The 18,704-nt window shown below is 39.0% G+C and overlaps 1 protein-coding gene across 4 annotated transcripts in view; it reads left to right on the top strand.

Annotated features, from left to right (window-relative positions):
* The window catches only part of SLC16A7 (solute carrier family 16 member 7), a 193,410-nt gene that overhangs the window by 26,250 nt on the left and 148,456 nt on the right, over positions 1-18,704 (top strand). For 3 of the 4 annotated variants that reach the window (XM_062203320.1, XM_062203323.1, XM_062203321.1), the window contains exon 2: positions 12,860-13,000. The exons of the other annotated variant lie outside the window; for it this stretch is intronic. The gene's annotated coding sequence lies outside the window, so the exon portion shown is untranslated. The remainder of the gene's footprint in view (positions 1-12,859; positions 13,001-18,704) is intronic. 4 annotated transcript variants of the gene reach the window in all.

Raw genomic sequence — 18,704 nt, 5'->3', positions numbered from 1 at the left:
TTTATTGAGTGTCTACTGCCTCAGGCACTATATTAATGCATTATCTTGTTAAATTTAGGCAATAACAGGGACCGTTATTACTTCCCTTTTTAAAAGATTTTATATATTTATTTGAAAGGTGAAGTTACAGAAAGACAGGGAGAGACAGGGAATCGGGGAACTGCTAATTCACCACTCAGTGGCTGCAGTGGCCAGGGTGGGCCCAGTCAAAAGCAGGATACTCCATCCAGGTATCCCACGTCATGAGTGGCAGGGGTCCAAGCACCTGGGCCATCCTCTGCTACTTTCCCAGGCACATTAGCAGGGAGCTGGATCAGAAGAGGAGCAGCCAGAATTGGAACCTAATGCTAATAGGGGTGCTGGCATTGCAGGCAGCTGCTTAACCTGCTATACCACAAAACCAGCACCGGTTGTTCTCTTTTTTATAGAGAAAAAATGAAGGCACAGTGACATTAAGTGATTTATTAGAATTCAGTTAGCAAATAGAGACTGAATACCCTAGCCTAGGATTTCATATTTTTAAGGTAATTAATTTATTTAAGAGAGACAGAAAGAGGTTTTACCTGCTGCTTCACTCCTGAGGTGCCCTCAGTGGGCAGGACTGCGCCAGGCTGAAGCTGTAGCCCAGAACTCAATCCAGGTCTCATGTTGGCAGCTGGAAGCAAATTACTTGAACAATCACCACTGTAGCCCAGAGTCTTCATTAGTAGGAAACTGGATTGAGGAGCCAGGAATGGGATGGGAATTGAACCCACATATTCCATTTTTGGACTTGGGAGTGTTAACAGATGTCTTTTTTTTTTTTTTTTTTTTTTTGACAGGCAGAGTGGACAGTGAGAGAGAGAGAGAGACAGAGAGAAAGGTCTTCCTTTTGCCATTGGTTCACCCTCCAATGGCCGCCGCAGCCATTGCGCTGCGGCCAGCGCCCCGCGCTGATCCGAAGCCAGGAGCCAGGTGCTTCTCCTGGTCTCCCATGGAGTGCAGGGCCCAAGCACTTGGGCCATCCTCCACTGCTCTCCCGGGCCAGAGCAGAGAGCTGGCCTGGAAGAGGGGCAACCGGGACAGAATCTGGTGCCCCGACTGGGACTAGAACCCAGTGTGGCGGTGCCGCAGGCGGAGGATTAGCCTGTTGAGCCGCGGCACCCTGTAATGTGGGTCTTACAACACAATCAATCAGGATAGGTCTGGTGGTTTCTTTATGTCCAACTCTTAAACAGAAAGGTCGGGGAAAGCTACAGTCAGCGTTTTTGGTTTTCGTGATTGGCATTGGAAAAGGTGCTCTTGTTTTTGTGATCCACCTTGAGAGAGCAGAGTCTTCTTTTTTATTATGGTTGTCTCTGAGAAGAATGAGAGGCAAAAATAAGGAGAAGGCCAGAGAGCAACTTCGCTAAGGAGGCCTTCATTTTGGAAAAGAATTTTCTGAACCCCAGCAATACTGACTTTGTTCCCTCCCCCTTACTTTGAGTGGATTTTGATTTCTTGGAAACACAGATACCTGCTATGAAAAAATCAAACTATTTATGTTATCCTAAGTTCTACCAGCGTAAAAATCTCCGAGTGTTAAAGATTCATTTTTGAGATTTTAGAAGCAAAGCAAAAGAGATTACCTTGGAGATTATTTACTGCTTCACATAAAAACCTTTTGCTCTGAAAAATCCAAATAGTTGCTGAATTTACGATGAGGTATGTTTATGAAAGATGGAACAAGTACAATATGGGCTACAATAGAATTAATATGAAGAAAACAGCTGTCAGCCAAGTAATGCTGCCTGTGAGTTTAGGGCACACTTTTTTCCCTGCGCTGCTCAGAAGTGATAGCATTTCTCTTGGCGTTTCCATCAGCTTGGAAAATGGATGACTAAAGCTCTGCTAATTGTTTCTATTCTTGATTTCGTGAAAGGAATGACATGTGTAAGCCCCACCCCCACCCCAAACCCTGAGTGACAGCAGGCTGGAAAAAGGTTGCATATCACCATTGGAAGGAGGTGAAGATAGGAAATTGGCAAGACAATGATTAAGAACCTTGTAGCAGAGACAGATGTAGGAAGCAAGCATTTGTGAGAAAAATCAAATGTACAATAAGTATACACCTCAATAGGGAGCCATATAGGATTTATAGTTTTTATTGTGCACAATACTGCTTTTTAGAAAGTTGCCTTTCACAGTCGTCTCTGATTTTATGGCCTTATTTTTTTTTTTGTTTTTTCAAAAGTTGGCCAACTGATTACATTTTTAAGACCAAATATAGTCTGGTTTAAGGCAGAATATGTAATTGATTGGTCTCTGTCTAGGATCCCTGGAATGGATGTAACTAACCTGCGATGGGTATGCTATTGAGGACACTGGAGGTATCCAGTTTTGCAGTCTTTCCTTATAATAAGACCAGTTCTAGATTTAATACACATAATTGACCCTTTGCTCTCTGAGTCAGAACCCCTTTTTTTCTTTTGAGGGACATTACATTCATACATTCTTGAATTTCCTAAGGCGATGTGCCTGTCCCATTGGGGTTAGATTATGATTATTCCATGTGCTAACTATCAATTACAGAAATCTCTGGGTCTTCAGTCCTTTATGAGTACTCAGGCACCTTCCCTGGGAAGAGGAGTTCTGGAATCCCAGTCCAGGAGCTGAATTCTAGCTGCTGTACATGGATTACATCTGTGACAGCTTGTAGATTGCCTGGACATCAGGCTCCATCCAATATGACAAGATATGGGCTCTTCCTATTCATTACCAGTGATTGTCATATGTCCTCTAATATTTAATCTGCTGTGAATGCTTCATTCTCTGTGTAGCTATCTAATGGTCTTCATGTTCTACTCTAAGTGCCAAGCTACTAATTGTTTTCCTCTCGTTCTTAGATTACAAGGGCATTGAGAGATCAACAGTGCAGATCATGTGGCATAGCAGAGTTTGGTTTCAAATTTTAATATACAAAAGCATTAGCTTTTAAAATTTAACTCTTATTAAAATATAAAGATATATATATATATATGTATATATATGCTAGGGAATTGTGAATTTTTTATCCTGTTCATGTTTTTCTGGGGAGTGGATTGGGATGGAGGTAGAGAGAGGGGATGGTACACAGCAATAGTTATTCATGTTATTTCAGTGATGGAAAGTAAGTTATATTTGCTTTGAGGAAATGAATTTTAGTTATATTTACTGTATTTCTAAATATGTTTATAACTCTACCTCTTTTTTTCCATTCTGCCTTCTAATCACATACAGCTCTATATGCTCTCATTCTTCTGATAGAAGTAAATATAAAATTAATGCCTATCACCTTCAGACTCTACATTCGGAATGAAAGGTGGCATAAATATACTATTTGCTCCCAAGTACTCTACTCTGTACTTGAAATAAGGCAAATATGACTTGGAAAACTATGTTTTAATGAAGGATAAACTAACATTAGACATGTCTATTTAATTACATGTTCAAACATTATTAACAACCCACTTATATGTTGCTGGGCTGCTGTGTAAGCTATTATAAGCTTTCTTTCAGGCTTAAAAAATAAGTTGTTGTTTCCACCTTACTGTTGTTCATTTAAGATAGATCACATAAGTTTGTCAGACATTTCAGCCACTGCATGTATTGATAAAATAAGTCACTCTGTAATTCTCTTTAACTGACATCAAATAGAATGGAGTGCTTGGTACATGTTTTGTGCATTTTCTCTATAATTATCTTATTATTAGCTTATATGAATTCATTATATATACTGTGTACTTTATATTTACATAATGCAAGTGCCTTCTTTCAGGTTAAGGCTTTCTTTTTCATTTTCTATATGGTGTCTTTTGAAAAATAATTCTGAATTTCAGTAGTTGAGCTTAGCATTTATTTCTGTTATGGTTTCTTTTGAAAATTTTATTCATTTACTTATTTTTATTTATTTGAAAGACAAAGAGACAGAAAAACAGAGAGCTTCCATCTGCTGGCTCATTCCCCAAATGTCTACAACAGCCAGGGCTGGGTCAGGACAAAACCAGAAGCCAGGAACTCAATTCAGGTCCCCCAGGTGAGTGACAGGGACCTGACCTATCACCTTCTGTCCCCAAGAGTGTGCATTATCAAGAAGCTGGAATTGGAAGTGGAGCCAGGACTCAAACCCAGACACTACAATATACAATGCAGGCATCCCAAGTAACACCTTAACTGCTGCACCAAATACTCACCCTTCTTTTTTGGGAGAACATTTTTCTCAACTCCAAGATCAAACAGATGCTGTCTTAACTATTTCTCAGTATTATCCAATAGATTTTTCTCCTTGGATGGACATTTTTTTTTTAAGATTTATTTATTTATCTGAAAGTCAGACTTACAGAGAGAAAGAAGAGACAGAGAGAGAGACAGAGACAGAGAGAGCACGAGCAAGCATCCATCCACTGGTTTACTCCCCATATGCCCACATTGGCCAGGGCTGGGCTTGATTGAAGCCAGGAGCCTGGAACTCCATCCAGGTCTCCCACGTGGGTGTCAGGGCCCAAGTACTTGAACTATCTACTGTTTTCCCAGGCATGTTAGTTGCGAGCTGGATTAGAAACAGAGCAGCCAGGATACCAATTGGGGCCCTTATGGATGGCTGCATTGCAGGTGGCGGCTTAACCAGCTGTGCTTTAACCTGCTGTGGTACAATGCTGACCCCCATAGATGGAAACATTTTATATTTGGCACTGTCTAATACAGTCACCACTAAGTATTTGTGCATGTTGAACACTTCTAATGGGGATAATGTAACCAATGGGGATAATGTAACCAAGGAACTGAATTTCGAGTTTTAATTCTAATTTAAACAGCCTCATGTGGGTATTTGCTCTATCCCTTACGCTAATATGTCTGGTGTTCATTATTTTGCATTGTGTGAGGGGCAAAGTCTAGTGTCATATTTTCCCAGAGTGACCAGTTGACTTAAAGCAATGTCTTGGGGCCGGCACCGTGGCTCACTTGGTTAATCCTCCGCCTCTGGCACCGGCATGCCATATGGGCGCCAGGTTCTAGTCCTAGTTGCTCCTCTTCCAGTCCAGCTCTCTGCTGTGGCCTGGGAGTAGTGGAGGATAGCCCAGGTGTTTGGGCTCCTGCCCGCATGGGAGACCGGGAAGAAGCACCTGGCTCCTGGCTTCGGATCAGCACAGCGCTGGCCGTAGTGGCCATTTGGGGAATGAAACAATGGAAGGAAGACCTTTCTCTCTGTCTCTCTCTCTCTCACTCTGTCTGTAACTCTACCTGTCAAATAAAAAAAAAAAAAAGGCAATGTCTTTTCACTCTCTGTATATGTGTGCGTATGTGTGTATTTCTGGGATTTTTATTCTGTTTCTTGCTGAATTAATATATCCTGGCATTCACACCCCTCACAGTCATAATCAGTACAGTGTTAAAGTTAGTCTTTGTATTTAACAATACATATGCCCCCAGATTCCACCGTTATTCTGAGTTAGAAATGACTTAATCATTCATGAACATTTCTTGAATCTTTAATATGCATTTTAAACAGATTTTCAAATAAAAACAACAATAATAATATTGATTGCTTATTGGACCTTTCTTGACTCTTTAACATATGTTTTAGACCTTTTTCAAATAGAAAATAATAATAATAATAATAATAGAATTTTTCCTGCATTACCACTTAATTTCATTAAGATCTAGCTATACTTCTTGAAATAGGCTTCAAGAAATTCCTTTCCATGTCTGATGACTGAGTTTATTATTTGAGTTAATTTGTGTAAGACCTTGTCCTTTGTAATATAAAACCCCTCCACTGAAAGCATTTAATATTATACAACAAACAGGAAAACAGCAAATAAGTAATCAATGCCCAAAGAGTAAAACTAACTGAAAAGTGACTACTTATCAAGATTTCCTCTTGGGATATCTGATGGACTTAGTGGGCTTGGACTTGGGGTTTCACAGACCAAAGTTCTATGCAGTGTCACAAAACACAAGACCAGCCAGAGTTGGGAAGTCTAAAAGATGGTGTGCCCTCCTGTGACCTGCTAACCTGTATCATCATTGTATCAGAAATATGCTTTCAGGAGTACACGCATTATACATGTGTGCACAGACACATACACACACAGCTGATGACTCCCTCTAAACTTGGCACTAGTATAGAGAAAAAAATACCACCTAACGATTCCTGAGCAAGGAGCATCACTCCCACATCTTTGCAGTCCAGTTTCGTATTCCAGGGTGGTTGAAAACATCAGCAGTTCACAATGTCTGTTAATACTCCAGGCCCTGGCAGAAGGAAATGCATACACTCTCAACTAAGACTCCAGCTCAACCCAAACTTTCAGATAATTCCCAGGTGATAAGAAGCCAAGTAATTCAAGTATTAATCCAACCCTGGGAGGCAGCAGATGATGGCTCAAGTAGTAAGGTACCTGCCACCTACTTGGGAGATCTGCATTGCATTCCTGGCTCCTGGCTTACGGGAGGCCTAGTTCTAGCCCTTGAGGGCATCTGGGGCCTGAACCAGCAGATCAGCAGATTGAGCACTGGATTTTCTCCCCCCAACCCCCCCCACCAACCGCCACCTCTTTCTATTAAATAAATCAAAATTTAAAAAATAAAAAAATAAAATTTAAAAAATAAAAAATAAAAATCAAAGTCCACCTGTATTGTGGACTTACTCTGAGCTCAGGAAAATATTCTAATATACTGACAGCAGAATATTCACTCTGTGCCAGGATGAGTTGCTGCGGTGAGGAGAAGACTCGAGGCAGGATGCTGGCCCCTTGTGTTTGAATCTGGCTCCACTGTGTAATCTGTTAGGTGAGTGCAAGTGAGCCACTTCAGGTCCCTGAGTCTCAGTTGTAGCCATCTGTAAAATACAAGTATATCATTGGTCTCACTCACTGGATTAATGAGATGAATCAATGAATGTGCTATGTTTGTTGTGAAACACCATAGAAATGAAAATCTGTTTTATTTGTTTTCAAGTTACAAAGACCTGGTAATAACCTAGAATATATCTGCAAATAGCCATTGGTGTGGAATTAGACAAGGTTCACATTTTCACTTTTAAGTTACATATTCTTCCCTTAAAAAAACAAAAAACCAACCAAACAAAAAAACAGGGGTAGGCATTGAGCCTAGTGGTTAAGATGCCTGCATTGGATGTCAGAGTACCCAGGTGTGATCTCCACCTTGGCTTCTAATTCCTGTTCCTACTAAGCAGACCCTGGCAAGGCAGTAGAGATGGTTCAAGTAATTGAGTGCCTGTCTTGCAGCTTCAGTGCCCAGGCCGGAGTCACTGCATGCATTTGGGAGATGAAGCCTATTTCTGCATTTAAACAAATCAGCAAATAAACAAAACTGCTAAAATTAAGAATTAAAAACAAAGGAGACACCTCCAGGTACTTAAAAGAAGACCAGAGAAAACTGTTCCTGAAATATCTAAACTTTTTCTTAGAATTTAACAAAAATAAGACTCTCTGCTATACAATGTTTATGATTTTTGTTTTATAAGCTGTGATTGTTTCTAATACATTCTTCTCCACCTCCTTTATGCTCTACTCCCATATGACAGTGTTTCTGAAAGTGGGCTGCCAATAAATATACATTAAATTGTAATAGAAAAAAAACAAAGGTATGAAATTTTACACATAATGTAGCTCAATCAATTTAATTATTTTTAATCCTCAGCTTTAAGTAATAATTCTATCACTCCAGTTTTTTTTTTACAAAGGGAATTATATAATAAAGTCTTTTCCCCCAAACTGACAAGTTGTTTTATTTTTGTTTTACCAGTCTGCATTGACATGATTGCTATGTTTCCCTTCCTTTCAGTTTGATTCTCAGTGGTGCTATAGGCACATATCCAGGTAGATAATGCTTTTATACTTTGTGAACTCCACGCCACAGTTCATCAGACCAGAGGTCACATCAAGTTAAGGAAAGAAAGAATATTTGTTGAGCTGCTATACAGTATTGAACTCGCCCCGGTACGCACACACTTGCATTTGGAATCCTGAGCCTTCCTTTTATTACACATTTTGATGCACTGCCCTTAATTTTCAGTCTCAGTTCCTTCCCCTTCTGATTATGCATTCAATGAGCCAAGGGCTGTCGTATGTTAGTCCCATCGAGGACCATATCTCTGGGGCCGAGGCTGTGGCACAGTGGGTTAAGCCACTGTCTGTAATGCCTGCATGCCATATGAGTGCCGGGTCTAGTGCTGGCTGCTCCACTTCGGATCCAGTTTCCTGCTCATGCACCTGGGAAAGCAACAGAAGATGGCACAAGTGTTTGAGCCCCTGTACCCATGTGGAAGACCAGGACAAAGTTCCTGGCTCCTGGCTTCAGCCTGGCCCAGCCCTGGCTGCTGTGGCCATTTAGGGAGTGAACCAAGGGGTGGAAGATCTCTCTCTGTCTTTCTCTCTCCATAACTCTGCCTTTCAAATAAATAAATAAATCTTTAAAAAAAATTGATGTGAAATGACCTCTGTAGCATTCTCTAATCAGTTGTCTTTCATGATTTGCTTTAATCATCACTTTCTCTATGAAATTGTGAGGGAGTCCTACACGCAGCATTCAGTGCTTTCACAGAAACCTAACCCACCCCTCTTACAGCTTTAGTACATTTGACTGTAATAACATGCTTAGGTATCTGTCTATCTCACTATATAGTGAGAGAAAGACATACGATTTTAGAATGTGTAGGTTTGTTAACCCAGCACCTAGCTTAGGGACTGGCATATGATAGGTTCTTAAATACTGACTATATAAATGAATTAGTTAATTAACATCCTATCTAGCCTTTGATGTAGATTTTTACATGTGTAGGGTAGAAAGAGAAATAATCTCTTAAGACGACATTAGATTCTCAAAAGACTTTTTTCTGTTTTCATTTATATGACGTGGAGGTCAATTTGCTTATACATGTGTCTCCATATCTGTTTATCAGTCTAAGTCAACTCCAATTGCCATAACAAAATATAAGCTGGGTGACTTAAACAAGAGGGATGTCTGATTCTGAATGCTAGGAAGTCCAAGATCAAGGCGCACGGTTCCTGGTGAAGGCCCTCTTCTTGGCTTGTAGACAGCCGTCTTCTCCAGTGTTTTTACATGATGGAATGAAGGAGAGAGAGAACAGATTTTATGGTGCCTTCTTCTTTTTTTTCTTTTTTTTTTTATAAGATTTTATTTATTTATTTCAGAGGTAGAGTTACAGACAGTGAGAGGGAGAGACAGAGAGAAAGGTCTTCCTTCCACTGGTTCACTCCCCTAATGGCCACAATGGCCAGAGCTGAGCGATCCAAAGCCAGGAACCAGGAGCTTCTTCTGGGTCTCCCACGTGGGTGCCAGGGCCCAAGGATTTGGGCCATCTTCTTCTACTTTCCCAGGTCATAACAGAGAGCTGGATGGGAAGAGGAACAGCCGGGACTCAAACCGGCTTATGGTGCCTTCTTTAAGAGACTAATTCCATCATTAAGACCTGACTATCACCACCTCACCTAAACCTGATCACATTAAAAAGGTCTCTGCTACCTATTACCATCATATTGAGGAAGAGGGCTCTAATGTGAATTTTGGAGGGACACAGATATTCAGTCCATAATATTTTTCATCTAACCCTGTGTGTCTCTCTTTACTTTCACACTTACAGTTGTAGAACAGTGCTTGGAGAACCGGGTTATCATTCAGTATTTTCTCAAAAAGCTGTAATCTAATTTCCATGTTCCTGACTGTAAAATGATATCCTCAGGTTGAGCCAGTGCTTGGAAACCTTGCATCCCATCCTGGAGTGCCGGGGATTGAGTTCCACCTCTGCTTCCTGCACAGGTATCTGGGAAGGCAGCAGATGGTGGTCCAAGTAGTTGATTTCCCATCTCCCAAGTCAGAGAGCCTGATGGAGTTCTGGGCTCTTGACTTCCTTGTGGCCCGGCCATAGCTATTATGGGCATTTGAGGAGTGAACCAATAGATGGAAGGTCTCTTTCTCTTTTGCTCTCTCTCACTGTCTTTCTCTCTCCCTCTCTGTCACTCTTTCAAATAAATAAATATGAAAAGAATATGTACAGATTTTCTGTCTTTTGTAGGTTACGATCAATCCAGAACATTTTGAAAATGGTGGTAGTTAGATATAGTTAAAAGATCATGCTTTAGGTGCGCTGGCCATTTATCAGTGATATGAACATTGATAACTTGCTAAACCTCTTTAAGATTGCTTCCTCATTTGCAAAGTGTGGGTGATAAAACCCATTTCATCAGGTTTGTCACAAGCAGTGAATGAAATGCCTATGGAAATCACTGGCTCACGCTGTTCTCAGAACGAGGCAGTTTCTTTCTCTTACAGTTGTGAACCAAAGAACACTGTGAGAAAATTGAAGAGTAGCTCTGTGACATCATTTCGAAAATTATTGCGTTAATGAAATATATATGTGTTAAATTCGCAATATGTTTATTTTTTTGCAATAACTTTCCTAAGTTTGTAAAGCTAGAATTAAACCTTTCTAGGTTAAGCAAATTCCCTGATTAGATTAAATGATTAAAGATGGTGGTTTCATGGTATCCATGAGGGAAGGCCTTTTGTTTGTCGTTTTGGGAAATTGCATAGAGTCATGTGTCCTTTCACAGTGGAGATACATTCTGAGAAATGCATCGTTAGAGGATTTTTGTGTTGTGCAAACACCATACAGTGTACTTTCCAAACTGAGATGTCTTGATGTCACTAGGGGATATAATCTGATGGGATAGCCATTATATTTGTGCCCTGTCATTGATAGAATTATATTATACTAGAAACATGAAGTTGTTTCAAGGACAAATAACTGAGAGCTTTGCCTGTTTATGTATTGTATCCTTTCTTGAGAGGAGATATTTATAGCTGTATATTAACCACCTAAGCAGTCTAAGCAGATTTTTGGCTACAATTCAAAATTGGAAATGTTTCAGAATAGTTTTAGGGTCAAGGGTGAGGTAGAAATCGATGGAAATGTGCTTTCAGGTTGCATCAATTTGGTTTCCTGAAGAGTTTGACATGGACTACAAGGCTATTTCTTCAACTGTTACTAGTAATGGGATTTATTTTCTATCTGAATTTGGGCTGTTGGCTTAGACAAAGACATCAGGTCTTCTGCTGTTAGAATAGATCTCTGGAACGAAAATAGATTCTATTTTGTAGCTTCTGTTTATAGCAAAATGTTGAGTCAGTTACCTGAAGACAATCCTCAAGTATAGTGGGATATCGCACTTGAAATACATGGAGAGATCTAGGTAAAGGACATTGGTACTGAACTCAGTAAAGTCTAATGATGCAATGTTATATTCATGTTTATGGAGCCTCTAGGTAATATGAACTTTAGTTCATGCTGCCTGTTAGATATTACTGTATACTTGCTCCACTGATCTGGTTAAAATACACATGAGTTTTACATGTTTAAAGCTCTGTTCTATGTAGAGGTGGTTAGGAGTGTGAATATATGGTCAGTGTCCATCAAGAACTTAAACTAGTGTGTGTATGAGGGGTGTTCAAACTATTAATGGAAAATTCATATTATAAATTTCAAACACGTTTTGCTCCCAGATTAACTTGTATTTAATTCCATTCTTCAATGAGTTTGCTAAAGCAACTCCATATTAGTGTGCATGTTTGCTTGTATGTGGAGGGTGGGATAGGAAGAATTAAACAAGTGAATAAATTGCTATAATGCAAGACAATACTATTAAGACCCTCAGGGACAGAGAAGGAGAGAGAGAGAGAGAGGGAGGGAGGGAGAGAAAGAAATCTGAGACTTTGGTCCTCCTGTGAAGGGCAAGTTCACACTTTGATGAGAAGATATCAGTTGGAAGGCAGCTTTGCATCTGGGCTTAGAGGTAGATAGGAGGAGTGATTGACACAGAAGGAAGACTGAGCACAAAGGCCAGGAAGGAAAGGGTTGAGTTAATTTCACTTTGTCATAGTTTAAGAAGATTATAAACAGATTAAAACCTAAATGCTAGGCCGGCGCCTTGGCTCACTTGGCTAATCCTCCGCCTGTAGTGCCGGCACCCCAGGTTCTAGTCCCGGTTGGGGCGCTGGGGTCTGTCCCGGTTGCTCCTCTTCCAGTCCAGCTCTCTGCTGTGGCCCGGGAGTGCAGTGGAGGATGGCCCAAGTGCTTGGGCCCCTGCACCCGCATGGGAGACCGGGAGGAAGTACCCTGCTCCTGGCTTTGGATTGGCGAAGCACCGGCCATAGTAGCCATTAGGGGCGTGAACCAACGGAAGGAAAACCTTTCTCTATGTCTCTTTCTCATTGTCTATAGCTCTCTGTCTCTCTCTCACTGTCTAACTCTGCCTGGCAAAAAATAAAAAAATAAATAAATAAATAAATAAATAAACCCTAAATGCTAGAATTATGTGATTTCACATTGAAGTACATTTCACATAGTGATTTTTAAATTGATAAAGTTGCAGAAAGGAAGAGAATCCAAAGTTTGCAACACTGTTTTTCTTTAGTTTCTTTAAAACTTCCTGAGTTTCTTAACATCAGCACTGTTGGTATCTTGGACTGGCTAATCCCTTTTGTGGGAGATGGTCAGCACCATTCCTGGCCTCTGCTCAACTGGGACTGGGGTTAGGCAAGGAACCAGCAAGGGCACAATATTTAAGGAGGCACTCATTGTAAATTTTAATTCTGCCCTTCTACAACCCTGCAAATGAGTGCCTCCTTAAATATTGAGCTCCTTGTACCTTCCTTGCCACAGCCCAGTACTGGCACTGGCTCTCTCCTCCCAGTTGTGACTGCTCCGTGTGTCTCCTAACACTGCTGACTGCTGGGGGACAAAATCACCCCTGATTGAGATGCACTGTAGTCTTTCTGAAATGACTCAGCGTGTTTCTTGTTTTGTTTTGTTTTGTAGAATGCCAAGAGGAGCAGCCAGCAGTGTGACCTTTTTTGTACTCAGTGATAACTAAACACAGGTGTACTTTGGGTGGTGAGTGAGTGGCTGAGACACTTGGGAAGTGAAGGTCTGAAGAGAGAGCTGTGGAAGGAAAGCGCTGTGAGTTAATGGGCTGCTGGGCACTGGTGATAGGGAGTGCTAGGGCTTGTATGAAAAGTTACCCACAGGGGGGGATTTATTCTGCTATGAATAATAGATCTGACTTTTATGTCTTAGCTGCAGTGAAGAATAAGAATTCTCATGTACATTTTGGGGTGGATATGACAGGATTTTCAAGTACATTTTCTTGATCTTAATGCTCAAAATATCTACAATAAACTGGAACTTTATTTTCTTTTTACAAAATTAGGCAGTCTTCATGGTTAATACCTCATTATTCTATTTACTTTGGTTAATCTCAGTTCTATTCTACTTACTTACTTTACTCTTTTCTGTTTTCTTGGGCCTTGAGGGAGGCTATGGCATTTGGGGGAGTGTGGTGTGTATGGCATAGATGCCAAGTAGATTAAAGTTACATCAGATGGTAATGGACTAGTAATCATACTAGTTAGTATGAGATCACAAAACCACACTGAATAGTATGATGTCTAGGTTTTAAACAAGAGATTGTTACTTCATGTTTAGCAGTAGAGTTTAATCGCAAAAATTCCTAGTGCCTCACCTTCATTAGTGTGTCAGTCAACACATTGCTCCATTTTTTTTTTTTTTGCTGCACTGACAACAGCACATGCTAATAGCAACAAATTAAAGCATTCAGTTTAATAATAGACAACAACTTCTGCCAGACAATGTGCTTTATTTTGTTTGGACTTAATCCTCGGTAACCCTTAGTAGAAGTTCATAACATTAACCCTATTTTATGGATTTGAGCATCAGACCTAGCCAGGTTCATTAACTTCTCCAGAGGCACATGGGTTGGATCATTTCATTGCGGATCTGCCAATTCTGAAGTCTGTGTTTTTCAGTGTTAATTCAAGGCTCTCTGTAGATAGCCTTAAGTGGTAATACCATACACAGAGTACACATTATGAACAAATAACATGAAACCATACTGGTAGGTATACAATAAGTGCCAATGAATTCCCTGTGTTTTTAAGTATTATTTATTTAAAAAGTGCATTCAATGATTCCTGTTAAAGCATGATAAGGGAAACTTTAATCAGGATGATAGCAATAGGGATAGGGACCAAAATAATGAGTTCTTGCAGTAGTGGTAGAAAGAATAGACTCAATTATGAATATAGAATGGGTAAGTGGGAATTTATAGCCAAAGTATGGGTTGGGAGTCAGTGGGTGGAAAATAACCAAGAGGAAATTTCAGAGGTAAAGGGGACTCTGGGTGAAGACAGACTGGGGTGTTGAGACCGTCACAGGAGGGGTGGTGGAGGATGAGGAACCTGATCAGGTATTGAGGATGATCAGATATCCAGCTCGCAGAGCATCCTGAAGTAGCGGGACCCTGCATTGGTAAAGTTAGGTTTTGTATGGAAGTGTACCAACTGGCTTAGAAGAAGGTTTAGGGGGCTGATTCAAGTTTGGTCAAGCAGAGAGTCTTTGTCAATTTTTAAAATTTCATTCTGAGTGCTGTACAGCGGGTGATGGGCAAGCAGGCAGTGACTCATTCCCTCCCATCTTTCAATCCATCCTACAGGAACACTCCTATTCAATGGAAAGGTGGTTTGTTCCTTACTGAGGTTTTCACATTCCAGTGCAGCTGATGAGCTTAGAACTACTCCGTCAGCTAGTGTTAGTGAAAATTGTATAATAGTAGTAGAGTTCTTTTTCCAAGGTCTAAGGCTGGAATATTCTCTCGCCATTATTTATTATTGTCATGGAGCCATTAGGTTTTGCCATTAGAAACTAAACTTAGAGGAAAGGTATTACAGTTGGATGTATGTGCTCCAAATTCTCATTACATGCTGCTGACCTCTCCCTATAAATCTCAGCTTGGAGTTATCAGCTTTCTACTTGTTGGCCCTAATTGGAAAGTTCTCTGCTATATACAGGTACAAAATGCACTATCAGAGCTTGAATTTCTGCCCCTTATTAACATTGCCTTTGTGACTTATTTCTTCAATTCTCTTTCCATTGGAAATCCAGCTGAAACAAATTCCGCAGTTTTATATACAAAGTGAGCTTATGGTAGAACACATTACAAATCATGCAACGCAATAAACAAGAGCACAGTAATACTTCTGCCATTAGAGAATATTAAGATGTCCTTTATTAATTAATTACTTGCACACTGTTTTTTCACTTAATAATCTAGGGACAAATTCATGAATTTTTAAGCAGTTTGAAACTCATTTTACTACTTGAAAATCCAAGTAGCAGGTATAAAATAGTAAATTCCATGAAAAGTTTGCAAGAAGTTTTGTTTTAATTTCTTAAGACCTACCTACACTTCTATTCTATTTTGGATTCTATTTTGACAAGACTCTCTGGTAGCTCAGAGGTAGCAGAAGCAGTGTTTCTGACTTAATACATGTATCCATCAGCAAAATCATTTCCCTGAGAGAATCCTTTGGATTTCCCATTCAAGTCATGAGTTCCTGCTGATGAATTTTCCAGCACTCTGTGAAGAGTCAGGGAGGCCACATTTTATGCAGAAAATCCTCTCCATGGAAGTGTCACTGTTCTATTTAGGTACATTAGTTACAGCATTCTAGAACTCAGTGTCACTCACAAAGAGTTACCTTCATTGCCTACTTAGAAGTATTTGTGTTTTCAGTTCATATTTAAATATTTAAGCACTTCACCAATTTCAATTAAATAGCACTTATTTTGACACAACAGTGAAGTGTTGGAATATGAGTTTTGTTCTACTTATGTTTTTATTTTTCTATTAAAACTGGTTAAACAGTCTCCAGCTTAATAAAATTTCAGCTTCATGAGGTCGTGAAATGAAGTGATCAAAAGTATTTATGGATTTTAAATTAAGATCTATGTTGAAATTTTTACTAGGAATTAAACACTTTTTCCTTGCATGGACTTATTTTTCACAGCATTAATATTGAGAAACTAAGAGGCAAAAAAAGTATAAAAATTTTGTCACTGAAAATTGAGGTTAAATCATCATCTTTTTAAATGTATGGGACAGTTTTTCAGGCTTTTCCTGATTAAGTTACTTTATAGCATGCTTGAATAACATTCTCTCATGTTCAGTGACTATATATGTATATACACACACATATATATACACAAACTAGAAATGTATTATTTGGTATTGCTACTTGCAGAATTATAAAGGTGGATAGGAAAATTCAGCAAGATAACTAGGTGGTACATACTTTTGATACATATTATGGTTGTGATTGTGTGCATTTATAATCAGAGATTCTAGCTTTACATATGTTTCATGTAGTGCTAGGCATACTGTATACATCCAGTTGCTAATCTTTATGCCCATAGACTTGACATACTATTTTTCAGATGGTACATAGATTATGAGAAAATAATTCCTGATTGCACCAACTTATAAAGGTTTTTTGTTGTTGTTGTTTCCAGTATAAACTCAACCCCAAAAGTCAAATTACCCATGACTTCTTTGTCTTTTCTTTATATGGGACATGGAAGACTGGTTAAGAATGATCAGTTTTCTGAGAATTAAAGATGAATCTATGAACAAGTCAAACCATTCAACTGGAAACCTAACTTCCTATTCCACTTTAGCAGAGTGATTATGTTTGCTTCAAGCTCTGATTGCCTTTATTAGAGCAATCAGCCATTTTCTGCTATAATAGTTTTCATAATGAATGATGAGAAAGAAATGGGTCACAAATACATGGATCTAAACTTTTTTTTAAATCCCATATATTTAGACTACAACAACTTTCATTTCCTGTAGTATCCGCCATTCATAACAAGGGATCAAAAGAAACTGACAAAATGCATTTGGAAACTAAAGGATTATTCCCCAAATATTTTAAATATAATTATTTGACACACACTTTGAAAGTGACTAGTGATCTGCACCTTTTTGTTTCTTTGTGGCCCATCCAGCTCCTCTATCATTTTCTCTACTTTCCCTCCATTTCTTTCTGCTTTAACATTCTCCTATAAATAAAATTGTGTACCAATGTTATGGTCATTTTTTAACTGCTGATCCTTTCTGATTTTTTTTGTTTCTTATTTTATAGGAACTACAAATTTTCACAAAGGAATACTTTTTAAAATTGAGCTTCTAACAGTTTTCTTTCTATTGTATTCCAATTACATAAACCCTTTATTTTTCTGGGAAAAAAAATTAATGTCACTGTACGTCATGCAATTGCTAAGCTGTCTGCAAGTTTATATCATTTTATTCTTTCAATAACTTATAAGATAGTCTTATTTTTTAAATGAAGAAGCATTGATTTTTAGAGGTTAACTAAATTTTCCAGTTTCACATGACTCATTAGCAGTTGACCAAAATGAGAGCTCTGACTCTTAATATCTCATTCTACAAGTAATTCTTAGATCTTTAGAATTTATTTATCCAGCTTTTAACCAGCATTGGGAAGAATCAATTCAGTAATACATGAGCTAATTTTATACTGTTTGGTTCATGAGTTTGATCTTGAATAATCCTTAAAAAAAAGATGTTGATTCTAGTTTACACAGATTTTTAGCTGTTCCAACACTTGGTTCAGTAATTGAGAAGTAATTTTTCATAAAACATTTGTAATTGTTACCTTCCTTCATGACTTTATCACTTTTTGATCTGGAATTTTTTAGTTTGTTCCATAAAATTTTTTGATAAAAACTGGAATATTTTGCTTCTGTCTTATTTCTCCACATATAATGTTCTTACAAATATTGCTCATAAGAAATGAACACAGACACAACTAAAACTACAATATGAAGCTCTGTGACAGTGGGAGAGTTGAAACAGTTCTGCAAAACCAAAGTGAGGTAAAGAAATCAACAACCCCTCCTATATCTCTACACACACACAGGCCTTCGGACACCACATGTATGGGGTTTTTCCCCATTCCAACCAATTCTCCAGTTCTTGGATGATGATAGCTAGTTGTGCTACAATTTCACTTAATTCTGATCTGACGCTAATGCCTGCCCCCTTGTGAATGAAGACTCCGCAGAGTAAGGACTCAGTCCCACGAGAGTGCTGTCTGCTTCAGTTGCAGATTACAAGGGAAAGGTCCCCAGGTTATACCTACTACTATTATCCAAATGTGGGGAGTGGCATGACTCCCTCTGGTTTCAGTAACTTGTTAGAACATATCACAGAATGCAGGAAACCACTTGACCTCTGCTATCAGTTCCTTATAAAGGATACAGCTCAGGAGGAGCTGAATAGAAGAGGTGCATAGGGTAAGATGAGGGGGGGTGTGGGGCTTTCTTGCCTCTCTGGATGTGCCACTCACCTGGTTCTTGGAGCATCACGAACTGTTGAACCTTTGCCTGACACCTGTGCCACATTTAAAGGATTGTTAGGGAACTCAGAAATGCTGCTAGAAAAGGAAGCATTGAACGTAAGCTATGTAGTAAGCAGAGGAATAGGGAACTCATGATTTACCGTTCTTAATATTTGACTTCTTAGGAACATTTTGTGATTACAGTGAATATATTTTATTTAAATTTTGATAATGTGTTTTTCCTTTGAAATGAAATGTTAATGTTAGCTTGAACTCTTTGTACCCTGAGAGAAAAAATACTTTAGAATTTCACTTTTCTAAACATTATGATAGTTATTTTTGCTTGTTATAAGAAGTTAAATGATCGAGATGCTGAAAGAAAAAAAAATAATATTTTCCCTAAAATAGTCTTGGATTCTGTCTACCCAAATAAGAAGTGGATCCAT

The sequence above is a fragment of the Lepus europaeus genome, chromosome 10 (assembly GCF_033115175.1).
Source record: "Lepus europaeus isolate LE1 chromosome 10, mLepTim1.pri, whole genome shotgun sequence".
Lineage (NCBI taxonomy): Eukaryota > Metazoa > Chordata > Mammalia > Lagomorpha > Leporidae > Lepus > Lepus europaeus.
Note: the sequence above shows the minus strand (reverse complement) of the source record. Positions and strands in the feature narration are given on the sequence as shown.